The sequence below is a fragment of the Amphiprion ocellaris genome, chromosome 16 (assembly GCF_022539595.1).
Source record: "Amphiprion ocellaris isolate individual 3 ecotype Okinawa chromosome 16, ASM2253959v1, whole genome shotgun sequence".
NCBI classification, from domain to species: Eukaryota; Metazoa; Chordata; class Actinopteri; family Pomacentridae; genus Amphiprion; species Amphiprion ocellaris.
The window spans coordinates 25,108,345-25,132,081 of NC_072781.1; the positions used below are offsets into that span (position 1 = coordinate 25,108,345).

Here is a 23,737-nt window from a genome sequence, read left to right on the forward strand (position 1 = left end):
GCAGTTTCATTGTACTGCTTGAAATTACACTGCTGGTCTTTCTTTTGGTGGTTTTGTGTGTGTGTGTGTGTGTGTGTGTGTGTGTTTGGGGGATTTTTGTGTGACATTTCAAAATAACCAGGGATGATGTGTGGCCTTTCGTCCAGCCTAAAACTGCATTTTCTCCATTGAGAATAGCACTTTTCCACAACATTTGTCAAAGCGTGTAAACCTGAAATTGCCAGTTTTCCACTGTAATGTGTACAGGGAAACTGGAGGTTTGTAGAAGCGCTGTCATACCATTGAAATTGTTGTAATCTGCTTGCAATAAACAGTGTGTTCAAGAGGAAGCTGCTGCAAAAAGGGAAATAATATAGCATTTCTTCTTTACTGGTTTTCAGTGGCTGTCTTGCTTCCCTGTTGTGGTGTTAATGTATATAGATGCTGGTATTTATAGAAATAACTTGAAAAACTTGCTGTTTTCATGAGAATAGATTTGAAATGAAGGCATATGTGGTCTAGGCCAACTGAGCCATTGAGGAAAAAATTAATCATAGTGTGAGTCAATTGATTATCCAACCAGGCTGCTGTTTTAGCCGAGGCATCTCCCAGTATCACATGCTGCTTCACACAGTTGAGCTCTCTTTCGGCTCAGTCGCGTCACCATGTATTCAAGTACTCCATGAAAACAACACCACATCCTTTCAGTCTTTATCAGTACATCAATGGTCAGGGGAACACATGGCTTTCCTCACAGTGCTGTGCTCTCTCTTGATCATATTTCCCACTCTGTATCTCTTTCTTCCCCATTCTGTCCCTACACACAGAACAAGAAAGGCTTTAAATACTATAAGAACGCAGTTCTGTGGTCCTTGAGCATGACAGACTTAACTGTTTAAACTATCCATTTTGGACAGGTCAGCAGGTTACACGAGTTCTTTATTTGCGTTTCCTTTTTATAAACAAGTTAAAAATTGATTGCCATATCTCCATATAGATTCAGTCACAAAACTAAAGAATCACAGAAGAGTTCTTTCTGTCTTAGAAAGTTGTTTGTGACATACAGGATGACTATTTTTTACCTCTGGTTGGACTATAAGGCCTGACTTTCATACAGTTCAGGAGCTGTATGGGTAGGAGGGTGGACGGCCATGCTGTTTGCCACCCTGCTACCTATTATTTTTGAACACCATGTGTGCATGGGTGCTTTTCAGGGCGCGTGACTTTCGAACGACTGTTTTTGTCGGTTTTGGTTGAGCGTTTGTGTGCGAGACGTATGTTTGCCTTGTGTGGTTTTCCTCCGGCTGTGGAGGGCTTGCCTCAGCCTCCTTCACCATCATTCCAGCTGGAAAGCAGGGAAATAAAGAGAAGCAGAGCAATTTCTATTTCTTTTATAGAGATATTTTATAAAGTGAGACACTCTGGCAATCATACTGGTACTGTCATTTGGGTGACATGTTCTGGAACCTGTGCAGTCTGTGCAGTAGTAAGTAGTGGTGGGGGTAGAGGAGTGGTGCCCCTTGATCGTCACACAGATCTAGTATTACAATATTAAGTAGATTTGCACTGCAAAAACTTGACCCAAGCACGAGGTGGCATGAATGTTTACAGGAACGGCTTGTAAAGGATCCAACAGCACTAACTTCAAATTAACCAAACAACAACAAATAGTACTTACTAGACAAAACTCCGGTTCTAGGAGTACAAAGGAAATAGAAAAACAGAACGTTTGTTACGTTAGCCTGTATATCAGATTTTATGTTGAACACGATGATGTTCGAGAGAAAACTGCTATTCGATAAGGACATTAGGAGGTCAGAAAAATGAACCAACTAACCAATCCCCAGATTCACTTGGTTAGTATAGCAAAGAAACAGTCCTATATATGATGGTCAAACAGATGACTGCAGATACCTCTGCAACTATGTTATTCAGAGCAGCGATCAATCTCCCCTGTCAGTGATGACATATTCATTTTTACAGCATTAGATATCACTTTAACAAACATCAACTTGAAGTGAAGACAGAAGTAATGCGTCTTCACAATCAGAATGGTCAGTGATGAATGCTGGCTTGCACACTGCAAAATGTGACCGGCTGTACTAGGACATCTTGGTATTTTTGGCATGCTGCATTTGACATACTATGTATTGAGATGTTCAATCTTTTTCTAGAATACTATATATTATGGTAGAATGGTTATTGGAATGCATCCTTTGTTGTTTGCCATAGCTGTTCGCCATAAAGCAAGAATGAAATTCTACTATTATTAATTGCTTAGAGAGTTTAGCTGACCAACTTAGCTAGCATGTTATTTGTTCCCTAAGCTAACTAGATTCATGTTATGGCTCATTTCTGGAGCCTGGGTGGCTATCTAAATGTAGACTTTCAGGTATAAGCCTGACATTGTTGGCCCCTTCTGTCATTTGCGTGTTACCATCCGTCTACTAGAAAGTTCTGAACCTCAATGACGATGCAGATGTGGTTTGTAGATTTGTGATGCAACTATGTGCTGTTATGCTAATCATACTATCATTAATCTGATAATGTGCAGTATCTGCTTAGTTGGTACTACTTTATTGACTCTGGGACACACTAAAAATAGTAAAATGCAAGAAAATCGTTGAGTAGATGTTTTTGACTGAAACATTTTCCATATGTTAACTTTCACTGTGTGTTGTAGGTGGCAATAACAAGGTAAAAGACTCAAGATGTATGAGAGAGAGAGTGGGAGAGCTATCCAAACTTCAAGCAGGCGTAGGGCCAGTGAGGTGACACAGTCTGTCCCAGCAGGTTGTGAACAAGTCTGCTGTGTTTATGCATGAGTGTTAGGGGTCTGTGAGGTCAGTGGGTAGCTGCCTGGATTCCTTCATGCTAGTATTTAGCTACGCTGCCGCTGCAGACCCTGTGTTTTTTGCCATGACAGCTGCTAATCTTTCATCCTCATAGCTCTCTGACGACCTGGCTGACGGGAAATAGGGTGTTTGTGCATAAGCCTGTGTGTGCGTGTGAAATATTGTCCTTCATGTCTACATGCTTGAACTTGAACTAAGCTGACACAGCAAAGTCTTCTTAATTAGCGTGGGGATATATATGCTTTTCCCTGAGGATAGCTAAGGATAAGACACATGATCTATGTGAGCTAATGTCAACAGGATAAACACACAGAACAGTTGCAGACATCTTACATCATACTTGCTCTATCATAACTGCAGTTATACTCCCAAGTAGGAATGTTTCAAAAACAAGTCAAGTCTTTCTCATCTGTCAGATTTCTAGTCAAATATACAGATGGCCCACTAATTCACATGTTCAACACTGATCCAAACATTTTTAGATTATTAAGACTACTAACAGAAAAGTTTAAATGAAATTAAAATATAGCATAGAGTATTCTGTGTTTTTCACAATGTATATCCTTGCAACCTGTAAAAACACACCTGAAACACCACTTAGTTGGACAACATACAGAAAATACAATAGAACAAACTGTTTGTAGCAGACCCAGGGGAGCACGTGTAATGAGTGCAATCATTTTATTTATCTAATATCACAATAAGCGGTATGGGTACAATCACTTCCAATGCTTTTATCAAATTACTGAGCCTTTCACTTCACAATAGCACAGTAAGCTGTAGCACATGATCTGTTCGAGTCGCAGCTATTCTGTTCACATAAAGTGCTGTTGAATAATAGTCCAAATTTCACCAAATGATGCAGGAATTCTGTGTCAGTGTTGTGTTTACATCATTTTTGATGCAACATTCGTTCCATCAACATGCTTGAGGGTAAGCAATGAGAGACACAAGGCATTATTATAGTAATGCATCATTCATGTCTAAGATAACATCTGGATTCCCCGGTGAACATCCAAATTAAAATCCACTGACACAGCTACTTAACTCTACTGTATGTAGGTCACTTAACTACTATACAGTCAAAAGTTTTATTCTAGCTCTCTCACCACAATACTTGTTCAGCACAGAAGTTAATGACACCCTAAGTGTATATGTATGTTCCTCTCCCACAGTCGCTCTGTTACTGGGCCTCTACATGACGAGACTGAATGAGTGGTATGAGTGGGGTGACTGAGTTCAGTGTGTGTGTGTGTGTGTGTGTGTGTGTGTGTGTGTGTGTGTGTGTGTGTGTGTGTGTGTGTGTGTGTGTGTGTGTCTGTCAAAGAGGGCGAGTGAGAGAGGGAAGGAGGTAGAGATAGACAGGACAACCGGGGTCGGCTGACCACAGAGGAATTTTCTCTGCAGGCCTCAAGGCCCACAGCTGATCGCGGCACATGGTAATTAGTTTACCTCAGTGCACACACACACACACACACGCACACACACACACACACACACACACACACACACACACACACACACACACCACAGACTTACATAGGAAAAACACATACTTTACACACATAACCTTTATATACTTTCTTGAAGCCCATCAGATTTCGTGTGTCCTTTGGGGAACATGGCGGTGCAGTGGAATGACACAGGACTTTGTCACACGCATGACATCGCAGTGTGGAAGTGGGTCATGCAGAATTTGCAAGGCACAGTGTTTGTTTTAACGTGTGTGGAAACCAGAGGGGTGGAGTCTCCCAAACCAGGACAATTCAGGACAGTCGTGAAGCGCTGGCGAATTTAGAAAAGAACACGAAGTGGAGGACATATTTCTCCAAAGAGCATCGAAGTTTTATTCTCATCTCGTCAGGGTTGGAAGACATCTGAAGGGATCATTTGCACATGACAGGATACAGATATTTTCCCAATGCGACTTGCAGTACTGACAGCAAAGCAAAAGATGCTTTTATAATACATTATATCAGCATTACTGCAGGAACTCAGGCCAGGCATGAAGTGGCACATTTACAGGAGTATCCACCTAATCGGCCCTTTAAGTCTTTCAGTTTCTGTTGTGGTGGAACAGCTTCAGTTGTTTAGTTAACTCTGAGTGTGTCAAAATAATGACAGATACTAATTTACAGGTGTATCACTATTCTTTTGAGCACGCAGAAAAGTAAACAGTGGAGAGTTGGTGATGTTAGTCTATTTAGTCAAATTTGATGTTGTTGATGGTGGTGGTAGAGAGAAGGCTGCTACCTTTCAAGGACCTGGAGGAAAAATAATTTGTTGTTCTCGACAAGCTTAATATAGAAAAGTCCTATTTTCCCTGAGTTTGACCAATTAGCATTGAGCTCCACTCTGCAGTTTTTCAGAGCTGCTCAGAAGTCTAGAGAAGGGACTTTATTTCTCCCCCAAAAATGGCCCCAAAGGAGGTTCTACAGGGAAGGTTTACTGTGCCTGGCACACATACGAGGTTCAACCACAAGTTTCTGTAATGGAGAAAGGCCTAATGCTTTTTAACTGTTATCTTATAGGTTGGGTACAATGCTGTGCCCATTTCCACTTCTTTAGTTTCACTCTCACTGCATCTACTATACATATGGTTCTCTATGTACATGTGCAGTTTGTGTTGAAACTAGTTCATATATAGTAGGCAATGTGTGGTATCGAGGTGTTGACCGTCATATGACCGGATCACTGCACTATAAAAACATAGCCACATGATCCACACACATGGGAAACATCACACCACCTCTTTCTCTCTTGACTTTGCAGGCCGCACCCGCTGTCGACATGGCAACCCTGGATGAGTCTGACGTCACAGCCACCTTGACGACACCCTCCTCTGCTCTTGGTGTGTACTAATTGATCATGAGACTATGGAAACACATAAGAGGGAGGGCAAGAGAGCCACAGACAAATAGAGACCAACATTAAGACAGAAACAGATGTGAAGAGAGGTAGAAAAAACGGGGAAAGTCCACCATTTAGGAATTGAGTTAATTTACATTTACTGAATCACTCATGACTTGTCTGTACAAAATTTGAGGAAACCAGGGGATAAGACATTTTTGAAGTGGGTCAATTGTATTGTGTGCATGGATTAAGCTTTCCAAAGAAATTTGATGAATTCAGATCAGATTTCTGATGAAATGTAATAATAAATAATTTCATACCTGTGGCCTGGGCTCTTTTCACTGCTCCAAACCAACAAACAACAACAAAAACACGGTCATCAGTTCATTCTCAGGATTTCCTTGTGACCTGCACTACATGCCCCATGTAATGGTGTGTACAATACATTGCCTTCAGTCTGCCTACAATCCATGCTGTCATATGAACAGTATTATCAGTTCCACCTATACATGCAAGTGGAGGAGCCTCTGGCTGCTGTATCCTGTGATGAACCACATTATGATGCATCTCACTTAATGTGACACAGTTCTTGATCTGTGTGGGTCCATCAGGTGATGTGGATATAGCTAGCCTTAACGTTACTTTCAGTAATTCCAAGATTAATGTCCATCTAAAACATCCTCTAGTTGCTCACTAAAGTTCAATCTGTAAAGCTCCTTAACCCTTTAAGACCCACCATTGTGCAAGTCTGCCAGGACATATTTTTACATTTTTACATGCTGTAGTGCCATTTTTTGGAGTATTTTTATTTGCTTTACATCAAAATAACCCTTATATCCCAAATTTTAATAATACGTATTGACTTATCTCTTAACTACTACAAAAAATTGCTTAAAAGTGCAATATACCTTAAAAAATGAAATTCGTTTTTGTTTTTTTCACATATATTTCAAAATACAGAAATTGCATAGCTGTATCCCTCAAATTTGTAAATGTAAAAAAGTTGCACAATATCCTTTGGAACCACAGGAAATTTATTTGGAGTCTGTACATAATTTGCTTTTTGAGATATGGTCAATTTTGTAACCTGTAAAAAAACGAAAATAAACAAAACTGCAAAATTTGCAAAGAGACAACATCAAAACAAGTTATTTACAATAGTGCAATCAAATTTCTAAGTGTGCCAGATACTTATGAACACACATATTTTATGTACAAAACCACGGTCAGACCATAAAAAGTGCATTTTAAAATAAAAGAAAATCGTTTTTACTGAGTTGAATCAGAAACAGTATTTTAATGGTCTCCTGGTCCAAGTACTTGGACAGGTCTGATGGAGAAGGGCTGTCCACATATTCTGACAGAGATGGCTGGACACCTGGCCTCCTTTTCGGCAGGAAATGTGGCAGAGAAGGTAAGCTGTCAGGTTCCTTCTCAGTTTTCCAGCCTCTGGCCCGGAGCGCTCGCTGGTGGAGCGGCTGCTGCAGCGTCTCCTGGCTGGAGGATGGTCTGTCCCTCTACCTCTCGCTGGGGTACCAGGACAGCAGAAGACCTCCATTCTCTCCTCTTCCTCCTCCTCCTCCTTCCCAACAATGTAAATGCTGTACGCAGAAAAAGTTACGTGGTACGTTAGCAGTGCGCAGCACATGACTTGTAAAAATGATGCGTATTTTGCGCGGAATGCTTTCGGCGGCGTTCCATGTATATTATACTTTCTTTACTTTTCTCCAACTCAAAACAAACAGCTTCTCATGAATACAGACTTACATGTCACTGGAATGATCAATTTCTTCGATAAGATCGGCTTCATCCGCGCTGGGGGCAGAATCCGGGCCAGACGAGTGGCTGGACTCTTCATCCGACGCTGTAGTTTGCTGGAGAGCTTCGCGCCAGATGTAAAATAGTTTGGTGCGACCAGTTTTCTCCTCAACTAATGTGTGGAAGTGTGTCAAAGGTGTGTGTGGTGGGTCCGTGTACGGATCTGGTGATTGGATGTTCCGTTCTGAAACGGATATAGAAAAACAAAAAACGAGTGGTTATTTGATTTTCGTTTTAAAATACAAAAATTAAAATTGAAATACAAGGCGTTTTTCCTTTTCATGATCAAAAAGGGATATACGATTTTTAAAAAAAAAAAATGCTTTGATTTTTGTTTTATATTTAGAATAACAAGAAAGTAAAATCAGTAAGAGACAGAAACGAAAAAAAATGTCAGTTTTTTCATTTTCTGAGACCGGAAGTGGTCATCGGCAAGTGTGGAGCCAAACGACAACAAGATTCTCAGAGGAAGGAGCAAGAGAGCAGAGATTGGTCAGACGATAGATAATATGGAAGACAGCGAGCTAGCGTATCTAGTCTGCTATATATATCTATGGTTAGCACGTCTGGTAGCATCTCTGGCTGCTGTTGATCTTGTTTTTGGAGTAAAACGCGGTAAGAAGATAAATACTTATAACCAGTAGCGTTGTTGTACGTTAAGTCAGCGACTTGTGAAGCGTTGTGTTTTGTCGTGTTTGAGCAGTTGGTCCGGACGCGTTAGCTAGCTAAGCGGCTAAGTTAGCTAGCGGGCTAGCGGGCTAACACAGGTGGCTAACTTACCGCTGAACGCCTGTGTTAGTTGCTGCTGCAGCTGTCCTCATTATTAGAATGACCTTCTCAACCTGTATTTCTCTGCTGTGTATTTTAGCTTTTAAAAAGGTTATTTTACTTTAAGTTTAACTGAAATCCGTTCAGCTGCACTGAAGTTTAACATTCAGCTGGTTTGAATTAAACCACGCTTAACATTGCGCAACATTACCTCTCTGAATCTCCATAATTTCATTAAATTCCTCCTCTCTTCCACTGCTCAAGTTCAATCCAGTATATAAAATGACATTAATAGTGAATAAACTAACAACCAGCCATTGTATTTATTTATTATTGCATGTATTTGTAGTAAAACATGAGTTGAAACATCCTACTTTTGGATCTAGAACTGCACAAGCCGTTCATTTTCAGTCACCTGAGGAGTTAAACTCCCCTTTTTATGTGAGGTTGAAGCAGAAAGTCTGAGTTAACAAAGAAAGTTCTTTATAATTTGCGATACCTGTTATCTCTGACTGAGGCTTTAGTTTTTGTTGAGCTGATTTACACGTAGAAACTTTGTTCAGAAAAATTTCTCAGTAGTTTGGAGGACTGGCTGCTTTTTACACAACCTTGTAAGAGAATGTCTGTCAATGCTTTCAGCAGAATTTAGAAACGCAACACTTCCTAAACGGATATTTCGAGGCTGTGAGGTTGAACGTTTGAGAGTATATCAGTGTGTTTGTTTGTGGTCTTTCCGTTTCTAGGTGGAAGCTGAATTAGTGAGGATGACTCCTGCTCCTGTCATCTCTAAGCTCCTCACACATCTTTACCTGCACATGAGGAAAATCACTCCTGCAGAATGCAGGTATGTTTGTCATTATTATAAAAAGATGTTGCCTGGTGACCTGTCAGAAACCCATTATACAGAGTCAGCCAAAATAATGTTTACACACATCAGAAAAGAAAAACTTGCATAAATATTTCAATACCAAATTTATTCAGACATCACGAGATTAATAAAAGTTATCTTTGGCCTCTACAATTACAAGAGGTCCTCAAAGTGGTGGCCACTGGCTTCCAGACATTTCTGTTGTGTTGTAGACGTCACTTGTTGATGTTCCATTCATGAGGGTAGCGCCATCTGTTGGGAAAACACCGTACAACAGGACACAGAATTATCGTGATTTGATCAAACTTAGAAAGAGGAATCTATATGTATAGAAGCACTTATGCAAATGAAATATTTATAAAAGTTTTTCTTTTCCTGATGTGTGTACATTATTTTGGCTGACTCTGACTCTGAACTTAATGAGAACAAAACTGTCATTTAATTGTTGCTTTGAAAGCTTCTTTAGTGAAAACTGGCTGGTGTTCTGCTTTGAAACAAACTGCTGTTGAGGTCTGTGTTTTTAGGTTTAACCCCACAGTTTCTGAATGAACTGATAGTTGTTGTTTTTTCCTGATCAATGTGGACGTTATAATTGATGGTAACATTTACTGATCATCAGCATGACAATATAACAGTATAACATCATGACCACCTGACTAATACTGTGTTGGTCCCTTTATGCTGCTAAAACTCCTCTGACCCAGTGGTTCATCAGAACCTCTGGGGATGTCCTCTGGATTCTGTGGGTCCTGTGGGTTGCAGGGTGGGTCCTACCGAGACCAGGCTGATCCTGGACCATCCCACAGATGCTCCATCAGATCTGGATGTGGGGAGTGTGGAACCCAGGTGGACAGCTTAGCTCTGTCGTGTTCCTCGGACCACTCCTGAGCAGTTTTAATTTGTCCTGCTGAGGGTGGCAGCTGGCATCAAGGACTGCTGTTGCCATGGAGACTAGGGGGTTGTTTGTCCTGCAGTGTTTAGGTGGTGGTACATGTCAAACATCCACATGAATGGCAAGGTTTCCTAGCAGAACGTTGCATTAGAACAAGATGATGGATGTTGTTCTCTTCAGCTGTCAGTGGTCAGAATGTTGTGGCTGATTGGTGGATCTGTCTGCCTTTACTCTGACATCCAGAGTTCTACAAAAGTGTAGTATGTGTGCAGTACAGAAGAGATTTACTTTATTGGATGCAGTTTTTTTTTTTTTTTTTTTAAGGGAGAGCATTTTTTTTATCCACCTGAATGAAGACCTAATCTTTCCCTTCAAAAGATAGTTAATTGTTACTACAGCTTCCATAGTGGTCTCATCAGAGAAAATCATATCCATATACAGATTTTTATTAATTCCAGGGCTGGTTCAGTAAAGATTATAATAATAACTACATCAGATAATTATTGGTTGCAGTTGGAATTTTGCAGCCTGAGATGGTTGAGAAGGTTTGCAGTTCTTGTTTTAGCAAAATATGTTATAATAGAAGATCTTTAATGTCATTGTACATGAAATTATCTGCAAACCAGCAAAGTGTATCAGTCTGAGGTATCTAAAAATAAATAAAGAAAAATGCTTCTAAAGCCAATAATAAACGGAATATTTTACTTATTAATCCCACGAGGGGAAATTCTGATTTTCGCATATCTCCTCAATTGGGGGAGTTGGAGCGACGGGTACAGCGTCCCTGGAGCAGGAAGGGTTAAGGGCCTTGCTCAAGGGCCCAACAGTGGCCGCATCGGGGCTTGAACCTCTGACTTTCTGATCAGTAGTCCAGGGACTTAACCGTTGCGCCACCACTGCCCCAGCTTCAACACAAGATAAAAACATTTACTTTCATTACTGATGTTGTCAAGTTTTAATAAAGTTCATGCTACTTTTATAAAATGATGAAAGTGAATAAATTGTATTTCTGTAATCTGTGTTTGATTTCTGTCTTTTCTCCTGTCATCCAGATGTTCAGAGGGAGATGATGCCACATCTGGTCCAGCTGATGGAAGGTCTTGAAGTTCTCTGACTGGCCTCGACTGAAGATGGTCGTCTCACTGGATTTAAGGTTCAGATGCTCAGTAACAAACTCCACCAATGAGCCAACAGGGAAGCTTTAGGTTTATTAAATGTTGCTATGAAGGTTTCGCTGTTTTTCTTTGTGAATGCAATGTGCTCCAACTGAAATTTGAATTAGAACTTAGAAGTAAATCCTTCCATCTGAAAGGATTTAGTTGCATTAATAACCTCAACATTCTAATTTTTATTCCAGTCTTGGCTGGAAATAGAATCTCTGTATTGATTCAGGTAAAAACTGAACTTCACAGCATGTTGGAGCAAAGCAACCAGATGAAAACTGTGATGGTGTTGGATTGTCAGACCGTAATGTTGCAGCTCAAAGCAGCTTTTCTAGCTCAGTTCATTCTGACATTCAGCTATGAATCAACACAGCAGATGGTGATCCATGCTGTGGAAGTCTCACATCTCCTGATTTAATGGAGCTGCTTTGCACTTTTTACACTGTTTATTCACCAACACTTTATTTAATAAAAGTCCCATCTAGTTTTTATGAGGAATGTGATGTTTTAATTTCTCTGTGAATAACTGCAGTCTAATGCAACAGCTGGAGTTGTAACATCTGTCCTGATATTGATCATGAAGTATTGATCAGAATACTTATGGTTAGCAGTCATCCCTGAAGTTTTACATTAAAATCTTTACTTGTGTTGTGAACTTTGGTAAGAAACAGAAATGTTAGCGTTGCCATGGATACATGAGTGTTAAATTCTGTCCATGTTTCCATTTTGGGAAATGCAGTCCAGCAGATGAGTTTGTTTTTACTGCCAGCTACCATTCAGTCTGAGATATTAAGAATAAATAAATGTGCATAATGTGGAAATGAACAGATTTTATTTTTATTTATTCCTACAGCTTCTGCAGTTAAACTTCCAGAATGTGGAGGAATTTAGTCTCACAATCACAGACAACAAATATTATCTGAAAGTCGGGTTATTGTTGTTTATCAACACAATACAAAAAGATTAATGTTAGAAATATTCCAGTTAAGACTCTAGAATATCATGATTTATGTAAATTTACCTCAATAATATGAATGTTCAGGTTATGCTTGTACAGTGATATTTATTATGCAAGTTTAGCTGATTAAAGTTTATGACTCTGCACTAAAATATTATTTAAACTGACATCATTATTATAATATTTAGGGTCAGACTCTACAGTATTGAGATTAAGAAGTCAAATATTCTATAAAATGTAAATACACTGAACTCATTTGGATATATTTAAGTGAGACTCTACAATATTATTTGACACAAATCTAAATCAAAATTTTAATAATTTTCACACCAAACATTTACTGGACTGATTTAAATATTAAAATCACTCCTTTCTAATCCTCTGCTGTACGTTCAAACCTGAGGCCTTAAATAGAAACACACAAGTATCTGATTGAAGGAACTTCTGCAGAGTCCTGGTTCCAGAACATGATGATAGAATTATAGACAAACTTTAACAAAAGCTGCCTGAGAGTTTATAGGTTTTTATGTGAGATTTCTTCAGTAATTTAATGAGCGTTATCAGCAATAATCAAGTGTTCATTTGATGAACTTCATTTCCTAAAACATCCAGAATTGGAGCTCATATCTTTGGCAGCTGTAAAGTTTCTGCTCCTTCAAAGTTCACAACACAGTGAAAGAATTGAATTTTTTCTGTTTCTTCTCTGGACTGTAGCTGCTGAATTCATGGATGAATCATCTGGCACTAGAGAGGAAGACCATCAAACATCCACATCAGCTGATGAAGGTCCAAGAGTCTCACCGAACAAACAACCTACAGAGTGAAGACCTCCAATCTGATTGGATGGCCTCCTATTCAGCCACATGTGTGAACAAATGCTTCTAAGCTGATTTGTTTTCTAAAATCTAGTTTGAGTCCTAATCTATGCCTGTGTGTTTGCTTCTTTACACCGCTGTTAACAGTTTAGGCTGTTAGATTGTTCCAGATAAGACAAGTACAAGGTTCTTCAGAGCCGTTCTACCACAAGCCTGACAGGAAGAACTCCAACAGCTACTGAATGTTCCTGTGGTTCCCTCAAGGCTACAGGAGGAGCCCTACGAGGACGAGCCGGTCCACCTGATGGAGGCCAGTCGCTGCGGTTCAAAGCCAACACCGACTACGTGGACTTCTACTGGACCACACGGAGGCCTTCAAACCAGACCAACAAGTTCAGCGACTCCCCGACTCGTGGGTCTGAGGACGCTGCCGAGCCTCGGTCCAGCCGGCCTCCTGTCTGTGGATGTTTGAGTGCTGAGAGGTTTGTGGATCCATGTGAACGTTCTGTGTTGAAACAGCAGCTTTGGACTCAGTAACGCTGGGAAAAACCAAGAGCTCCTTTATTTGTGACTTCCACTAATAAAACTGATGAAAATAAGTTTGCCAGGGTTCTGACTGATAACACATTATTAAATAATGAAAATAATCATTTAAATATTCCTTTAAACAATCCTTTTAGGTCTACATTTCCTTTACACTGGCTTCTTGGTATATGTACAAGTATTTTGGGTGGAATATACCATTAAGCCCGATGTTCAAGGGTTCTTCTGGGAATATACCATTAAACCAACCTTTTAGGTAAATGTTCCAGGATGTTGGGTAGAATATACCATCAGATCAACCTTTTATGTCTACATTGGAAGATTTTAGAGTAGAATATTACTCCAAACCATCCTTTAGGTCTACATTTAAGGTGGAATACTCCTTTACACCAAGATTTTTTGGTCTACATTGAAGGATTTTAGGTGGAATATTCCTTTGAACGAGCTTTTTAAGTTTATGTTAAAGGATGCGGGGTGGAATATACCATCAGACCAACCTCCAAGGTCTACAGTAGTGAATTTTAGGTAGAATATACCATTAAACTCACCTTTTAGGTCAACATTGGAGGATTTTAGGTGGAATTTTCTTCCATACCGTCTTTTAGTCTACATTTAAGGATGTTTAGGATGGTATATTCTACCGAACCAACTTCTCGGGTCTACATTTCAGGTGGAATATTCCTCCATACTAACTTTTTCGGTCTACATTGAAGGATTTTTTCTAAACCACCCTTTCAGGTCTATATTTGAGGTTTTAGGTGGAATATTCCTTTTAACCAGCCCCTCAGGTCTTTTTGAGGATTTTGGATGGAATGCTCGGTTAAACCAACATTTTAAGTGCATGTCCAAGGATTTTTGGTGGAATGTTACTTTCAGGTGGATGTTTGAGGACCTTGTAGGTGGAATACTTCCTGAAACCAACCTTTTAGGTCAACATTCAAAGATTTAAGGTGGAATATTCCTTTAAACCAATCTAAATTTCATGTTTTGATCATTATCAAGTGAGAAACCTCAATCCAGATTCCTCATAATGACGTTTGACATTTATGCTGCTGCTGTTACTTGTTTAGTCCAGACTAAATGACAGAAATCCACAACTGTAATTTTATTTCAGGACTCGGTTATTAAATGTCAAAACAATCCATGTGACTCTAAAAACTCAACAGCTTTACAAACTCTAAGATTAAACTCTCCACAAGGATCCAAAATAAGTTGGACTTCTACATGAGAGCTTGAATTATTCTTCATCTACTTCCTGAAAAGTTTGGTCAATAAAAAAGACAAAAACTAATATTTTCAGCTGAACTAAAGACAGACTTTGTGATTTTTCTGCTAAAAGGTTGTGTTGTTGTAAACTTCCTCTTTCAAATAAATAGCCGCCTAACCTCCTGGAAACCAGCGTTTGTCCTGTTTTTGTGTTGCTCCTCGGCGACCCAAGACAGCCGGGACGTAATGTTTTTTGAGCAACACACCATACTATGACGTTTTTACAATGATGGTTCTACTATGGAACCAGTTTGACATGTTCAGGCGTTCAGGTATCAGAAGGTGGTTTTTAACTTCCTTTGTTAACTTTCTGCCTCAACTTGAAACTAAATTTCCTTCACTAACCCAGCCCTCTGGACGTCCAGTAAGCTGTGTTCCTATTGGCTGTCCAGGTGGCTGCTTGGTGTTATCAGGAACACCTGAGCAGCTCAGTGTCTTCCTGCTTTATTTAGCTTCAGTCAAACATTTCCTCTGCTTCTCTTCACCACGGAACCGGGTTTGGCTCCATTGCTTTAGTTTGTTCTTTAGGCGTTGGCTTACAGCTTCCAGCAGTAAAATAGGCTTTAATGTGTTTCTTGGTGTGTTTTAGGGCTTTGTACTGGATAGTTGTCTTGGTAAATGTGGTTCTTTAGCCACAGTTAGCACATGGTGCTAATGTGTGCAGTGATTAGTGGATTTGGTGCAGCTGAGTTGTGTCTTTATCTTGGCTGTAGTGAGGCTTTAGAGGTTTTTGGTCAGACACATTCTGTATTCTTGTTTGTGGAGCAACATTGGTTGTCCTGAAGGTAAGAGTTCCTGTCCTGATTCTCTGTTCTCAGAGGTTCTCTGTTAGGCTGCAGGAGACTTTAGCGTTTGGGTTGTGCTACTTTGGTTTTTGTAGTTTCATTTTGACGACTATCTTGAGGCCCCTCCATGTGGTTTAGTGAGGTTTTCTGCAACAGTTCTACATAGCAACCTGCAGCAGAAGAGACTTTTAGAGTTTTTAGGAAGTTCTGGAGAGCAGACTTTAGAGCAGCAGAAACATTTGTCAGCAGTTTGAGCAGGAGAAGGTGAGCTTCAGAGTAGAAATGAGACGGAAACCTTCTTGACCCGTGTTGTGAGGTCCTGTACCAAGAGTTTGAGCAGGTTGTGAAGAGTCTGTAGTTCTTTGGTCTGAAAGCACAAGAAAAGTCGACTCATTAAATGAGAAAACAGGAGATATTGTTGGTTCTTCTGTCACTCTGCAGTTTCCTTAGACTGAATATCAAGTTTATATTTTAAATGATTTCCCATGTGAGCCCAAGAGGACTTCAATAAACTCCCTCCATCCCCTGGACACAACATATTTTATTACGATGTTAAATCTTTTTTTTTTTTTTTTTAAATGTTTTTGAGTTTTAATCATAGTTTTAGTATAGTTTTTTCTCTTTGCTTGTTTAGTTTTGTCGTCTGTGTGAAAGGTGCTAAACAAATAAAGTTGAATTGATAAACTGTATTATTGACTAACTCATGATTGTGACAACAGAAGTATTTTCATTGTGATTTAAGGGTTTGTTTCATTTCTAAGGTTGTTAAAATCTTCACAGAAAAAAAACAACTACGTTTTGAAAAAGCAATTAAATCAAAGGGAAAAAACCATTTAATACAACAAAACTTTTAAAAAGAAAATTAAACATTAAATACAATTAAATTATATTAAACAGACAAAATATTTAATTAAATAATTAAACAGGATATCAACATGTAATTATGAAATTAAACATTTTTTAAACAAAAATATGAAACATTAAAGATGAAATATTTTAGATAATTAAACATTTAAAAAATACAATTAAACAAGAATATGAAACATTTTTTAAAAATACAAAACATTAAATTAGACTATTAAACCTTTAAAAAGACAAAACATTGAATTAAAAATTAAATGTTTAATTAGAAAATAAATCTTAAAGACAATTAAACTTTAGGAATTAAACAGAAAATACAATGACGCATTTAAAAAGAAAATTAAACATTAAAAGGTGGTAAAACATTTAAAAAGAAAAAGATTTAATTGAAAAATTAAACACGGGAAAAGAAAAGGAAATTTTTCAAACAAGCCGATAAAACATTTGAAAAAACAACAATTAAACATTAGAAAGACAAAACATTTGGAAATCAAATCAGACATTAGGAAAGAATAAAAGGTGAGAAAAAGAGCAAAACTAAACATTTAAGAAGAATCAAACTAAAGACAAAACATTTGAAAAGACACCAGTCAAACTTTAGAAGATCAAATTAAACAGAAGAGACAAAACGATCAAAAAGAGTAAAAACACATAAAAGTCTTAGTTTTCTAGTCTGAAATGAAAACATCAAGTTGTTTCTTCAAACATTTCCACTTTCTATGTTCTTGGTTTGATTGTGGACAGATTTACTAAGAACTCATTTCAGAAAACTGCTTTCCAGATAAAGTCTACTAGTAGTTGAAGGCATTGATCAAACTAATGTTGCCTTCTGATCTCCACAAACTTTACTGTTCAGTGAAGAGAATCAAAGTTTGTTGAGGATTTCTAAAAAACCCACAGGTGAAGGTCTGAGAAGAACTCAGATGGATGGTCTAAATGTGAAATCAAGACTCATGGTCACAAGTTTTAAGGCTTCTGTTAAGCAGAAAGTTCAGACTAACAGAGAAGTACTGAGAAACTTTTAAAATTTCAGTCCTCAGACTGTCTGAAGGTTCAAACTAACAGAGAAGTACTGAGAAACCTTTAAGATTTCAGTCCTCAGACTGTCTGAAGGTTCAAACTAACAGAGAACTACTCAGGAACTGAGAAGATATCAGTCCTTGGACTGTCTGAAAGTTCAATCTAACAGAGAACTACTGTGGGACTTAGAAAATATCAGCCCTCAGACTGTGTGAAAGCTCAGGTCCTGAGGACTTGGGAGGTGTGGAGGCTTTGAAAGTCTTGGAACTGATGGTTCAACCCTCCAGCACAAAGGCTGAAGTCCAACCTCCTGAGAAAAACGGTCGAGTTGCGACTCGAGTTAAAAAAAAACTCGAAAACGACAAAAAATAGATGATAAATGCGCAAAAAAAAGAAGAATTAGTATCTGAGCGAGTAGCTCAGGGGGATAAGAAGAGGACTACCAAGTGGAAGGTCGCAGGTTCAAGACCCGCCACCGGCACTTTTCTTTGTCTTTGTCAGAATTTTGATAATAATTTAAGAAGTGTCTGGTCTTGAACCAGCGACCTGCAGCTCCACAGGCAAATCCTTAACTCACTGAGCTACAGATCAGATACAAAGAAATGATTTCGTCGTCCCTTTGGCATCGTAGTTCCTGAAGTGACCACATGGGTGGAGCCAAGGCGGAGTCTGGGTGGAGTCAGGGCGGAGAGTAGGCGGGGAGGTGGGTGGCGGCCTCCCCCCTCTACTCCCCCACCGCCCACCACACCTTCCCCCGCCCCACGAGTTCTTCGAGTCTCCATGAGTTCTTCGAGTCTCCACGGGTTTTCCCCAGTTTCTGGAGTTTCCACCAGGTCGGAGGCAGAACAACTTGTCATGAAGAGGTGTTGAAGTCGGCCAGGATGGACTGACTTTTTACAGCGACTAGAAGGAAGACCACTAGAAGAGCAGGTCTTTAACCACCATCCATAAAATCCATGGAGTCGCTCCAGAGAAATGAAGGGAGGTCAACTTTTATCAACCTCCATCCAGATGTTCAACTTCATATCTTTACTTGGAGCTTTTTAGCACCACAAACCTTTAGTATCACACTTTATTATCATTTATTAGGAATTTCATGGAATCCACCAGCAGATTTAGTTTTTGTTGACAAACTTTATTCTTGTCGTCGTGGGACTGCAGTATTTAAAACTGTTCCTTCTATTTAACCTCATGTTTATTAGTTTTAGTGGAGAAACTTATTTTAATTGTCCATTAGTCTCTTAAAAAACAAATAATAAATTGGATTAGTCAAGAGGTTTAAATTTCTTACTTTGTCATATTTTAACTATGACAAAAAAATATAAAGTATCTTGAGACAATTTGACCTGTAATTGGCGTTATATAAATAAAATTGAATTCAAATTGTATGTATCTTGTAATGTATGTTAGAAAACACATTTTCTTTGTCTATTAATCTGTCGTGTTCTCCAGTAATTCATTTCTTGTTTTGGTTTATAAAATGTCAAGCCCAAATATATTCAGTTTACTGTCATAAAAACCAAAAAAGATTTACATTCATGATGCAGGAATCAGACAGTTTTTCACTTTTTTATCTTAGTTTAGTCAGAAAGATGGTTGATAATGTATGAATTGTTGCAGCTTGTGAGCCGTAGAGGGTTTTAATCTTTGGGGCCGAGTGTCAAAAAACATTTAGAAACCAACATCAACAAAACACTCAACAAAGATTTGAACATCATTAAAGGGAAATCCAACTTTTGCATGACAATGTCTAATTAAAGGACATTTATTTCCAACGTAAATGTGTGATATTCATCCTCTGGAGCTTTCTCTTCACATCGTCTTCCACCTGGACTGGTTTGGTCGGGAGCATGTACAACAAACATTTGAAAAGCTGCACTTTAACATCAATGAATGACACTGAAGTTTAATCTCTACATAAATGAGACTGAGTCTGGATGTGCTGCTCTGTCATTAACTCCTAAGTTTAGGGAAAGTTCAAACAAAAGAGGACAGTTCAGATAAGACTTGAGAATGAGCTTATTTTGAACAAACATCTCAGACTTTCTGAACTTCAGCAAATCTAGCAAGATATTTTAACAACAAGCAACTCAAGAGATCCAGAAGTTGGAGAGAGTTAGCTTTAGCTGAGCCAAAGAACATGTGGGACGCTAACCTAGCAAACATTTCAGACTTTTCTCTGTGAATTCTGAGAAATAATTTACTATTTAATGACAGCTACACATCTTAACTCAGTATCATTAAAACAGACTCTAATTCAGTGTCATCCATCCATATTAAAGTGCAGTTACCCAAAATGTTTGTTGCATGAGCTCCAACAAAACCTGTCCAGGGAGAAGGCCACTTTGACAAACAGGAAGTGGACGATTCCAAGCAGATTTATAGAAGGGGGAACCGGACTGTACTAAGTGTGGTCGAGTATAGAGGGGGGTTTTGTGGGTCTTTAAGGCTGATAATGATTATTAGTGAGACATTTGGAGTAGATATTCATTTACAGTAAATGAAAGTATTTAAAATCTTGGAGTTAAACTTAGAAGAACACAAACACTAACGGAAAACTTTGTTGATACGTTTTTGTTTTGTTTACAGATGTTAAAGGAGTTTTATTCGTTACGTATAACCAATCAAATCACTCCAGAAGACAGAGGGACCACAGGTAGGTAAAGGTTCAGAGCCAAAGTAGCACCATTTTTAAATGTATTTATTACCGTAAATCAGTAAAAAATAAAATACCGATAATCGGTAAATCAGTCAGCCCACAATTACTACAATTCTACAATGTATGTCTCTTTCCTTTGACTTGTTATTTGTACAATATACGATGTATATGATGGCGTTTTTTCATACCAAAGGCTGTACTATGATGTTTTCTAAGAGACATACTCTGTTTGTTCTGGCCCTGGGCCACTGCACTCCTCCTCTGTTGTTTTCTGGATTGTACTCAGCTGCAGCCTTCGTCCACCCAGCCTCCGTTGACTCGTCCCGCCTGCCGTCTCTGGAGCTGAAGCTGGATTGGAACAGACCAAAGTACAGTCCAATCACGATGCCAGCTGCCTCTCAAAAGGCTCCTTCATCTGGCGGAACTTCTTCTGAGGGGAAGCTGAGCTGGCCCGGCAGAACTTTGGAGATGTGTTCCAGTGGTTGGTGGATGTGTGGGGAGATAGAGAGGGACCTTTGAATTGTTCACAAAGGAAAACAGGAAACCCATTAGTAGTTTTAGTTTAGGGTGCTACTGCGGTGTGTTTTTGGGCTTGAAGAGGTGAACAGGAAGAGTTTTTTTTTCCGTATTGATTATTTTTTACTTTGTTCCTGGTTGGAATGCCTATCAATGTCAACATGAAGTTCACTTTTAGTTCTATTTATTCATTTTTATTTTACTAACACCCATTTGCTTTTAACCCCCTCACATGTGTTGTTGTAAACTTCCTCTTTCAAATAAACACTTGTCTAACCCTCTGGAAACCAGTGTTTGGACTGTTTTGGTGTTGCTCCTCACCTGCTTAAGACAGCCGGGACAAAACAATGTTTTGTGGACGAAAGGCTATACTAAGATGCTTTTAGAGCGACGTGCTATACTATGACGTTTTTAGAGCAACATGCTATACGATGACGTTTTTTGGACGACATGCTATACTACGACGTTTTTAGAGCGACATGCTATACTATGATGTTCTTTGGACGACATGCTATACTATGACGTTTTTTGGACCAAAGGCTATACTATGACGTTTTTAAGAGCGGCATGCTATAGTATGACGTTTTTAAAGCAACATGCTATGACGTTTTTAGAGCGATATGCTATATTATGACGTTTCTAGAGCGACATGCTACACTATGACGTTTCAAGAGCGACATGCTACACTGACGTATTTTGAACGACATGCTATACTATGATGTTTTTTGGGCGACATGCTATACTATGATGTTTTTAGAGCGACATGCTATACTATGACGTTTTTAGAGCAACATGCTATATTATGACGTTTCAAGAGCGACATGCGACACTGACGTTTTTTGGACGACATGCTATACTATGATATTTTTTGGGCGACATGCTATACTATGATGTTTTTAGAGCAACATGCTATACTATGACGTTTTTAGAGCGACATGGTATACTATGATGTTTTTAGAGCGACATGCTATACAATGATGTTTTTAGAGTGACATGCTATACTATGACATTTTTTGGGTGACATGCTATACTATGACGTTTTTAGAGCGACATGCTATACTATGACGTTTTTTGGACCAAAGGCTATAGTATGATGTTTTTAGAGTGACATGCTATACTATGATGTTTGTTGGACCAAAGGCTATACTATGACGTTTTGAGAGCGACATGCTATACTATGACGTTTTTTGGACCAAAGGCTATACTATGACATTTTTACAGCAACATGCTATACTATGAAGTTTTTAGAGCGACACGCTAAACTATGACGTTTTTAGAGCGACCTGCTATACTATGACATTTTTAGAGCGACATGCTATACTATGACGTTTTTAGAGCGACATGCTATACTCTGGCGTTTTTAGAGCGACATGCTATACTATGACGTTTTTAGAGCGACATGCTATACTATGACGTTTTTTGGACCAAAGGCCATACTATGACGTTTTTAAAGAGACATGCTATACTATGACGTTTGTTGGGCGACACGCTATACTATAGGCTTTTTAAATTGACATATTACTATGACCTTTTTTTTGCTTTAGTTTTTTTTTGTTTTTTAGCAACATATAAGAGTTTGAACAGTTTTAAAAATTATTATACTTTTACTTGTGCAATGAAATATTATTCCATGGTATTTTTTAGATGACATATACTCTGATGTTTTCTTGAAAAACATACTATTTTGACAATATACTGCACTATGGCATGCTTTGGTTACATGTTGATTCATAATTTAGATTTTTTTCTGTTTTGTTTTTTGACAGGATTACCACAGACCTGACCGTGAACACCGTTGACACCCACCCGAGGGAGACGCTGCCTAAGATCTCAAGGCTGCTTGGTCGTGGTCTTTCTGGTCCTGCTCAGAACACCTTCATCAACTACGTCTTCTTTTGAAGAGGCCCTCAGATGCTGCAATCTCTGACCTTAAGGAGGAACTGCTACTTTCACTCTGTAACGAGACGGCGGTTATTTTAAAGACCCAGCTCCTGGCGGCTTTGAGTGAAAGTTTAACACCCATCAAAACAGAACTACAGACAGTTAAATCTCAGCTGTCGGTCAGTTTTTCAAACATCAAGTCTGACCTGACTGCCCTAAAGCACGCTGTGGGTGAAACGGAAACTTCACTCTCCACATCACCGACGACATCGTCACACTCCAAAGCAGAGCACCTGTCTGCTGAACTTTTAAAAGTGGACTATAAATGTGAAGAATGTGAGCAGCAGCAGACTGTGAGCAACGGAACAGATGTGATTTTATTTTATTTTTAAAAAATTAATAAATAAAAACAGATGTGAACAGATGTGATCAGAAAGAAGTCATTTTCTTTTTTCTTTTCTTTCTGGTTGACTTGATGCTGTCAGATGCAGATGTTGGAGCTGATTCTGATCTTTCAGGATAAAAAAGCTGCTTTTCCTTCACAGACTTTTCAGGAAATTATTCTCTCAGGTTTTCTCTGCTATTTATATTTTTATTATCTGTGATTATTTCATTATTTCTTTATTGTAAAAATAAAGTTTGAGGCATAAAGACTCATTTAGTTATTTTAATCCTGAACTCTTTGATGTAGCAGAACTAAACTTCCATTTCCTTCTTGTACTTCTGATACTAGAACTAAATGTATCTTCAACATGGATCATCTGCTTTTAATGAATCAGCAGCAACATCACAACAACAAATGAGACAATTTTCAACAAATTAATGAAACTGATGTCATTTAAAACTATCAGAGTCTGTTTTAGTGTCAAATTAAAGCTGATTACTGACAACTAGAACATTAACGTTACTGTTTTAATCACATTTAGGTTTCCTGAACGTTACATTAATGTCAACCAGCCACAGTTTTATGAACTTAATGAACCACATTACAGGAACACAACACACTTCAGCTGTTTACATGAAACTCAACACATTCGCTTGATGCTACGTTAGCTTTAATCAGGCTACGACTGACCAGCTAGCTCGGTTAGCATCGCTAACATTAAAGCTAATATTTACTATGCTAACTTTCTTCTCTGGTCAACACACACTGAAACAAACCCCACCAACATCTGGAGTGCATGGCGCACATTATATCTGACACTAAAGCTGCATATAAAGTGCATTAAAAGCGGCA

The 23,737-nt window shown here is 38.7% G+C and overlaps 3 long non-coding RNA genes across 3 annotated transcripts; 1 reads left to right on the plus strand and 2 right to left on the minus strand.

The window, feature by feature from the left end:
• Positions 1-6,703: 6,703 nt before the first annotated feature.
• On the minus strand, positions 6,704-7,679 carry LOC129350864 (uncharacterized). The gene is made up of 2 exons (XR_008604425.1): positions 7,455-7,679; positions 6,704-7,288 (listed from the first exon to the last, which is right to left on the minus strand). It is a non-coding gene; the product is annotated as an uncharacterized LOC129350864 (long non-coding RNA).
• Positions 7,680-7,972: 293 nt separating this feature from the next.
• On the plus strand, positions 7,973-16,252 carry LOC129350761 (uncharacterized). The gene is made up of 4 exons (XR_008604266.1): positions 7,973-8,120; positions 9,017-9,117; positions 11,086-11,186; positions 12,869-16,252. It is a non-coding gene; the product is annotated as an uncharacterized LOC129350761 (long non-coding RNA).
• A 3,876-nt stretch (positions 16,253-20,128) lies between these two features.
• Positions 20,129-23,524, minus strand: LOC129350762 (uncharacterized). The gene is made up of 2 exons (XR_008604267.1): positions 22,426-23,524; positions 20,129-20,616 (listed from the first exon to the last, which is right to left on the minus strand). It is a non-coding gene; the product is annotated as an uncharacterized LOC129350762 (long non-coding RNA).
• Positions 23,525-23,737: the final 213 nt, after the last annotated feature.